Genomic DNA, 8,378 nt, shown 5'->3' on the forward strand with positions numbered 1-8,378 from the left:
TCAAAAAAATCCAGAATATTAGTCAAGCAGGATTTCCCGTTCATAAATCCATGCTGACTTGGACCAACTTTCAAACACATGGTGGGAGCTGGTTACGGCACTCTTTAACTAGACTGAGCCAGTAGTTAAAATGATTTCCACAATGGAACACAAACAGAACAGAAGTTCTACAGAAGCTCTGGTTAATAAGATTAAAGAGATTTTAAATAAAGGACAGGTCTAAAAACTGATGTGCCACAACGCTGGGAACTATATTCTGCTCTCTGTACATTTGCCTTTGCTCGATCTGTTGCACTTCAAACTGAAGTTATTGTCTGTGTATGGACTATCTAATCTGTTTAGTAGCATGCAAAATAAAGCTTTACACTGTACCTCAGCACACATGACAATAATAAACCCAAACATAAAATGATACCAAAGAATATTAGGCCCACGGTTTGTAAAACGTTTCACAGTTGATCAAGTCATCGACAAAGAATGGGGAAGCAGAATAAAAGAGCAAGAAAAACAGCAAATGTTTACAAACATCTGTAGATCTGCAGTGTGGCAATGATTGACTAATGTTGATATGGAACCATCACGACCGAGACAGGAGAAACTATATTTTAATTTAGGTTGGAGATGCAGAGTGGAACAGGCCCCTCAGCCCACCAAGTCCATGCCGACCATCGATCACCCATTCACACTAAATGGCACTTGTTACATGTAAATACCAAGGAAGGGGATGGAAAATGTGGGAAGGGATGAATGAAAGGGAGTTGTGAAGGCAGTGGTCTCCGCAGCAGGTGGAAAGGGGCGGGGATGGGAAGATGTGACTGGTGATGGGATCACATTGAAAGTGGCGGAAATGTCGGAGATTTATGCAACTGCCAATCAAATCCCACCTCACCTGTACCCTATCACTTGCCAAACTTTGTCCTGCCCCCACCTCTCTTCCAGCTGTCTACATCTCTGCCCTACCCCCCTACCCCCCTACCCCCCCCCCCCCCCCGCCCCCCCTCCCCAATTCACTATTACAATCAATCTGAAGAAAAGTGTTGACCTGAAATATCACCTGTCCAGAAATGCATCCTGGCCCTTTGCCACGTTGCAATTTGTGTCTTTTTTAATAAACCAGATTCAGCAGTTCCTTGGGTCTCCAAGAAGATAGGCCCTTCGGCCCAACTCGTCCTTCCTAACTTAGCTGTTACCATTTGCTCAAATTTGACTTATCCCTAAAGCTGTTACCATTTCCGCCACCTCCAACGGGATCCCAGTACTGGCCACATCTTCCCATCTCCACCACTTTCTGCTTTCTGTAGAGACCGTTCCCTCCGAAACTCCCTGGTCCACTTGTCCCTTCCCACCCAAACCACCCCCTCCCCAGGTACTTTCCCCTGCAACCACAGGAGATGCAACACCTGTCCCTTTACCTCCCCCTCAACTCCATCCAAGGACCCAAACAGTGGTTACATGTGAGACAGAAGTTCACCTGCACCTCCTCGAACCTCATCTATTGTATCCGCTGTTCCAGATGTCAACTTCTCTACATCGGCGAGACCCAGAGCAGGCTCGGTGTTCATTTGGCTCAACACCTCCGCTCAGTCCGTCTCAACCAACCTGATCTCCCGGTGGGCTCAGCACTTCAACACCCCCTCCCATTCCTAATCTGACCTTTCTGTCCTGGGCCTCCTCCATTGTCAGAGTGAGGCCCAGTGCAAATTGGAGGAACAGCACCTCATATTTCACCTGGGCATTTTAACCCCCAGCGGTATGAACATTGACTTCTCTAACTCCAGCTAGTCCCTGCTTCTCCTTTCTAACACCTCCCCCTTCCCATGTTCTCCAACTAGTCTTCCTGTCTCCGACCACATCCTATCTTTATCCCGCCCCCTCCCCTGACATCAGTCTGAAGAAGGGTCTCGACATCAAGCATTCCTTCCCTCCCGGGATGCTTCCTGACTCGCTGAGTTACTCCAGCATTTTGGTTTTACCTTAGATTCATCAGTGTGTTCCCTATCCCCGCAACAAAACGGTGGCGCTGCCCTAGCAGCTGCGGCTTACCTGCGGTCCATTTGTCTTTGTGTTTTTGTTGTTTTTTTGTCTTAATTGTAGTTGTGATGTCGTGTTTTTGTGTTTGTGTACCATGTGTGTATGTGGGGGGGAGGGGGAGGAACTGTAAAATTGTAAATATGTGTCCCTTCCGAACGGAGACCCGACCTTTGTTTTCTGGGTGGTGTCTCCGTTCCTGCTGCGGCCCAACCACCGGCCCAACTCCTGGAGCTGGCGGCCTCCAGGGCTCTGGTTCGCTGAGCCCGCGGACCGGACTTACCATCACCGGAGCCGGCCGTCCTCGGAGGCTGCGGGAGCGGCTGCGACCCGCCTTAGGCTCGGACCGTGTGGATGCCGACATCGGGAGCTCCGGCAGCGGCAGCGTGTTCGCCCGCTGGGGCTTGGGTCGCGGACATTTCACCGTCCGGCGCGGCCTAAAATATGCCGCGGGATATTTCTCTGCTGGGCGGGGGCTTCAATGTCGGGAGCTACGACCGCCCCGACGTGCAGCAACAGCGGCAGCAGCGTGTTCGCCCGCCCGGATCAGACTTATCATCGGCGGAGCCGGCCGTCTTCGGAGGCTGCGGGAGCGGCTGGGACTCGCCTTGGGTCGGCCCGCTGCGGACCGTCCGGTGCGGCCTGCAACCACAACAACCTGACTGCGGGAGAACACGGCAGGAGAAGGGAAATACATTGTGGCCTTCCATCACAGTGAGGAGAGGACTGGAGGAGACTCACTGTGATGGATGTTTCTTTGATGGATGTTTCTTTTTTTGTGTGTTTTTGGGGTTGTGTAATTTTAATGCCTATTTAATGCTTTTATTGTTGGACTGTGGGTGACTGAATTTCGTCCAATATTGGATGACAAATAAAGCTATCTTGAATCCACAATAAGGGGACAAAAGGTTAGGGTGAGGAATAAGAGAGATCTGAGGAAAAGACTGTTGCTCCCAGAGGGTTGTTGGTGACTGGACCACACCGCATGATAGGGTGGCGGAGGCAGAGACTCACGCACCGTTTACGGAGCACTTGACTGACCAAAGCAGACGGCCGCGGACCAAGTTTTGCAAATGGATAGTCAGCATGCACATGGTGTGTCGAAAAGGCCTTCTTCTGTGCTGTCGGACCGCTGCCCCGGACTGATTAGTGGTCCCCGGGCTGGGGTGGAGGATGGACGTCTCCTGGCTCACAGTGCAGGGACTTTCCAGTGGTGCCCGGTGATCCAATGCCTGAGGTCCCAGGAAATTGGACAGTATCATACACGATGGAAAGGATCCCTATCCTCTCCTCCTGGCTCTGTACCTGTAGGGAAAGCAGAGAGAGTTCACAGCGAAGGGAAGTTGAGCTCTGGACAAACTCATCTGTGTAAAGAGGAGGAGGAGGCGTGGCACAGTGACTGGGTGTGTGGGAACAGTATACCCCAGTAACTGGGTGTATGCCCATTTTTAACCCTGTGCCTTGCCTACCCTACGATAGTGAGAATGGTCCATTGGATCGAGGGTTCAGTCCCACTGATCCCCTCTCTCACGGCTCAGTTTGTGTCCCGTTACCTTCTCGTTTCCCTTCGGAGGCTGCCGTTTGGCAGGACGATTCTGTGGTTGCTCGACCGGTGCGTAGATAGTCTCTATGGGCCCTGGGTCTGTGGGGCAGAGGGAGAGGTATGAGGCCATACTCGCAATACGCAGCACCTCCTTCACACTCCAGTCACACCAAGACCCTTCCTTATCACCCCTCTCTCCCTCCCTCCAAGCCCGCTGCACCAACTGTCTGCCCCTTCCACCCTCCCAGCTTCCATCTCCTTTCCCACACACTCTGTCGGATCTTTGCCCCCTTTCCTGTCATCCCCGGCCCCTCTCACCCCGACTCCAGCTTCTTTCCCACCTCCAGTCCAGACCTGTGACCTCTCAGAGTGGGTGTGTGAGACACATTCCTGTAACCTGAACCCCACCCATCTCCAACCTCAACCCCTGGGCTAGTTCCCATCCTGGTCCAGAGAGTGAATATCCGAGACAATTTCCTGTATCTTGAACACCACCCCCCCCCCCCCCCCCCCCCGCCACCCCTCTACCCCCTCCCCTGGGCTGGGACACCTTGACGCTATGGCCACGGGGGTGAGACACTTGCCTGCTGGCACATCCCCTCCTGCTGCATTTCCCCTCCAGGCTCCATGTGTTGAATGGTATTTCATCCCGATCATAATAACAAGGCCAATAATGGCAATCAATATTAACACAATGACAATGATCCATACAGATGACAACGCTCCAAAACCTAAATGGAGAGGAAAAAAGATTCCGTGATTGCTCATTCGTCATTCTCCGAGTGACACAGGATCAACGGATCCACTCCATCCCACCTCAAGATGGGGAAAAGTCCCTGTCACCCCAACACCCTGCCTCAACTTCCCCAATCACCCCTCACTTCCCTCCCCGATATCCCTCCCCATTCCAAACTCTGTCTTATTCCACCCCTCTGAACCGATATCCCTCAGTAGCCCATCTCCTCCTCATTCTCCAATGTTGACATACACATATACACACACAATCAAAACCAGAGGAGCCAGCGCTGTCCTCGCAGCTGCGGCTTGCCTGTAGTCTGTTTGTCTTTTGTGTTTTCTGTTGTTTGTGTCTTAATTGTAGTTTAAATATGATGTAGTGTTTGTGGTTGTGTGTTATGTGGGTGGGAACTGTAAAAGTGTCTCTCCTGAACGGAGACGTGACCTTTGTTTTCTGTGTTGTGTCTCCGTTCCCTCTGCAGCCTACCATCGGCCATGCACCTCGAGCTGGCGGCCTCCGGCTGGGACCACCTGAGCTCTGGTTCGCAGAGCCCGCGGCCCGGACTCACCACCTGCGGCGCTGGCTGCCTTCGGATGCTGCGGGAGCGGCTGCGACTCGTCTCCGGAGGCTTCGGCGCTGGGCCGCCTGGACGTTGGAAGCCCGCAGGCCTCTGGGTGGGGGCCGACATCGGGAGCTCCGGCAGCAGCAGCGACAGCGTCTTCACCCGCTCCGAATCATGGGGCTTGGGTCGGCCCGCCGTGGACCTTTCACCGCCTGGCGAGGCGCTTCAAAGTCGGGAGCCCCGACTGCCCCGACGTGGCAACTCCAACAGCCTGACCACGGGAGAAGACGGCAGGGGAAGAGAAAAAGACATTCTGGCCTTCCATCACAGTGAGGAGGTGACTGGAGGAGACTCACTGTGATGGATGTTTCTTTCGTTTGGTGTTGGTTTATGATTGTATGTGTTATTGCATTTTTATTGCGTATTCTTATTGGTCTTATTGTTGAACTGCGGGTAATTTTTCATTTCACTGCACATTTATTTGTATGTGACAAATAAATTGACTATTGACTATTGACTCCCAGGGCACTGGTCAGATTTTGAATGAAGCTCCCTTGACACTGCCCTGGATCTGGTCTCCCAAACTGTGGAAGGGTATTCATGCATTCGGGGCAAAGGTTCAACAGAATGATTCTTGTGATGGTGGGCACGTCCCACGAGAAGAGATGAAGCAGACTTGGCCTGAACCCTGTAAAATTTAGCAGAAGAATGAGGTGATTGCTTTGAGGTCTTTAAATTTAACAGGGCTTGGCAGGCTAGACCAGGAAGAATATTATCCCTGGCTGGTGTCTCTGGAACCACGGGTCCCCAGCTCAGGTTAGAGACATTTTCTCACCCAGAGGGGTAAATGTTTGTAATTCTCTGCCCCAGAAGATGTGGAGATTTGAGCGCTGAGGAAGGGTCTGAAGAAGGATCTCAACCCGAAACATCCCCCATTCCTTCTCTCCTGAGATGCTGCCTGACCTGCTGAGTTACTCCAGCATTTTGTGAAATGAGCGCTGAGGATAGTCAATGCTACTCCAAACCTGTCAACTTCCATGGTTATCTGAACTATACTTCTTCCCACCCTGCCTAAATCAGTCTGAAGAAGGATCCCAACCAGAACTTCACCTATCCATGTTCTCCAGGGATGTTGGCTCATTCGCTGAGTTACTGCAGCACTTTGCCTTTATTTTAGTCAATGCAGACATTGATAGAATTTTTGATATTTCAGGGATTACGGTGTGGGTGCAGCGAACTGGCAATGGAGAAAAATACCTGCCCTGGTCTAGTTGAATGGGGAGCAGGGGCAGGAAGGGTTCTCTTTATTATGTCCGTTAGGACAGCTTGGTTAAATTGGTCATTAGAGTTTCATGATCCCAAGCAGGGTGTGGGGAGTAAGTGTCCTGCGGTGTGCTGGGGCTGGAACTGAGAGAAGTTGGAGAGAGTGAGTTTCAGTCTGCCCTGCTTTACTTGTGGAAAAGTGTGGAGGAAGAACTTTCTCCATGTCAAAGAAGAACATAGACTCATAGAGCACTGAAACAGGCCCTTCGGCCCAGCTTGCCCATGCCAATCAAGGTGCCCCATCTACATTAGTGGTGCTGGCTCGAGGGGCCAAATGGCCTACTCCTGCACTTATTGTCTATTGTCTATTAGTCCCACCTTTCCGTGTTTGTCCCATATTACTCTCAACCTTTCCTATCCCTGTACCTGTCCAAATGTCATTAAAATGTTGTTATCGATTCTGCCTCATCTACTTCCTTTGGCAGTTCATGCCATATACCCACCACCCTCAGAGTGAAAAAGTTGCCTCTCAGATTCCTATTAAATCTTTCCCCTCTTCCCCCCCCCCCCCCACCCCCACCACCCTCACCTTAAACCTATGCCCTCTGGTTCTTGATTCCGTTACTCTGTAATAGACTGTGCATCTACCCTATCTTTTCCCTTGCTGATCTTATACATCTCTATGAGATCACCTCTCATCCTCCTGTGCTCCAAGGCATACAAACCTTGCCTGCCCAAACTCACCCTACAGCTTAGGCCTCAAGTCCTGGCAACACTCTCGTAAATCTTCTCTGCACTCTTTCCAGCTCAACAACATCTTTCCAATGGTTGGGTGACCAAAGCTAAATACAATACTCCAGCTGTGGCTTCACCAACGCCTAGTGCAGCTGTAACATAACATATCAACCTCTGTATTGTGAAAAGCTAGATTGCTTTCAACTGTACCTTTAAGGGCAGGGATCACTCCAATCCTCAACACAAACAAGTGTCGGTGGATAAATCAAGGAAATTTCTTAGCTCATTTAACTTGGTGAATGTGTTCAGACCGCTACCTGGTGCAGGTAGGGCTCATTCCACTAAGCACTCGGATTCAGTGCACTAGCACTTTAACAACCGGCTACTGGAGGGTGAATGATTCCAGGATTTAATCCTTCGGTTCTGGGCTGATGGGAGAAAGAACCAGGAAGAATGCTGTGGTGGGACATGGACGAGACTTGCACCCATCTCTTCGGTCAGGAGTAAATGATGGGTCTAGCAAGAGGCAGAAATCCCAAACTGAGTGCCTCAAAATGGACATGCTCAACTGAGGACCATGTGTACTGAAATATCTGGTACTTGCCCTGAAGCAGATATAAAAAGAGAAGCAGGGTACGTTGAAAGGCCTTCAGCTCGAAGAGCCCCAAGACACACGTGATGCTGCATAATTTGAATTGCACTTCAACCTCCTTCTGCTCATTGGAATACAGATGAGGCCCCACAAACAGTTTGTGGAGCTGCTGGTGGTGATGGCTCCTCTGGCCCTCATCTGGAGGAAGCAGGGAACTCGATCACTCCCACCACAAGCTGCTTTCTCCATGTTTGTCCAGGGAGGACATGCACAGATTTCTCTGGGAGTATGTGCAAAGGTCCGCCCAGGACAATTGGATGCTCTCATGCTTGCCCCCCCCCCCCCCCCCCCCCCCCAATGGACAGGCTGATGATTGAGCTCCTCAGGAGTTTCAGGATACCTGGAGTGGTGACCTCTGATGAAAGGTCAAACAGAAAACTCTCTCCACAGATGCTGCCCTATCTGTTGAGTAGCATTTTCTGTTTTATTTCAACCATCTGGGAATCTACCTGAGCCACACTTTCACAAACTGGCAGGAACTGGAGGTGGAGATCTTTAGCACCTCGGGCACTGGTTGGGACTGTTCTAAGTGCTTTCCAAAAGGGGCCCATCGCTGATCACGAACCTACTTGTGACCTCCACGCTGTGGTACCAGTTGGTCACTTTGGACCCACCCCCTGTCTTTGTTACCAAGATCCAGAAATGCAGATTTTTCTTTCTAGGGCAAGAAAAGCACTGCGAATCAGCTGCCGTTCTGAATCTCCTGATTGAGGAGGTCGGTCAGTTACAGGTGTGCGTCCATACCCAGGTGGCGACTCTCTGCCTTGGGACCCTGTACACTGAGCATCCTCCCAGATGCCATGCACTGGTGATGAATTTCTTCCTCCAGGTGTGCTGCCTTTGGGACAAAACGCACATC

The sequence above is a fragment of the Rhinoraja longicauda genome, chromosome 24, assembly GCF_053455715.1.
Source record: "Rhinoraja longicauda isolate Sanriku21f chromosome 24, sRhiLon1.1, whole genome shotgun sequence".
Lineage (NCBI taxonomy): Eukaryota > Metazoa > Chordata > Chondrichthyes > Rajiformes > Arhynchobatidae > Rhinoraja > Rhinoraja longicauda.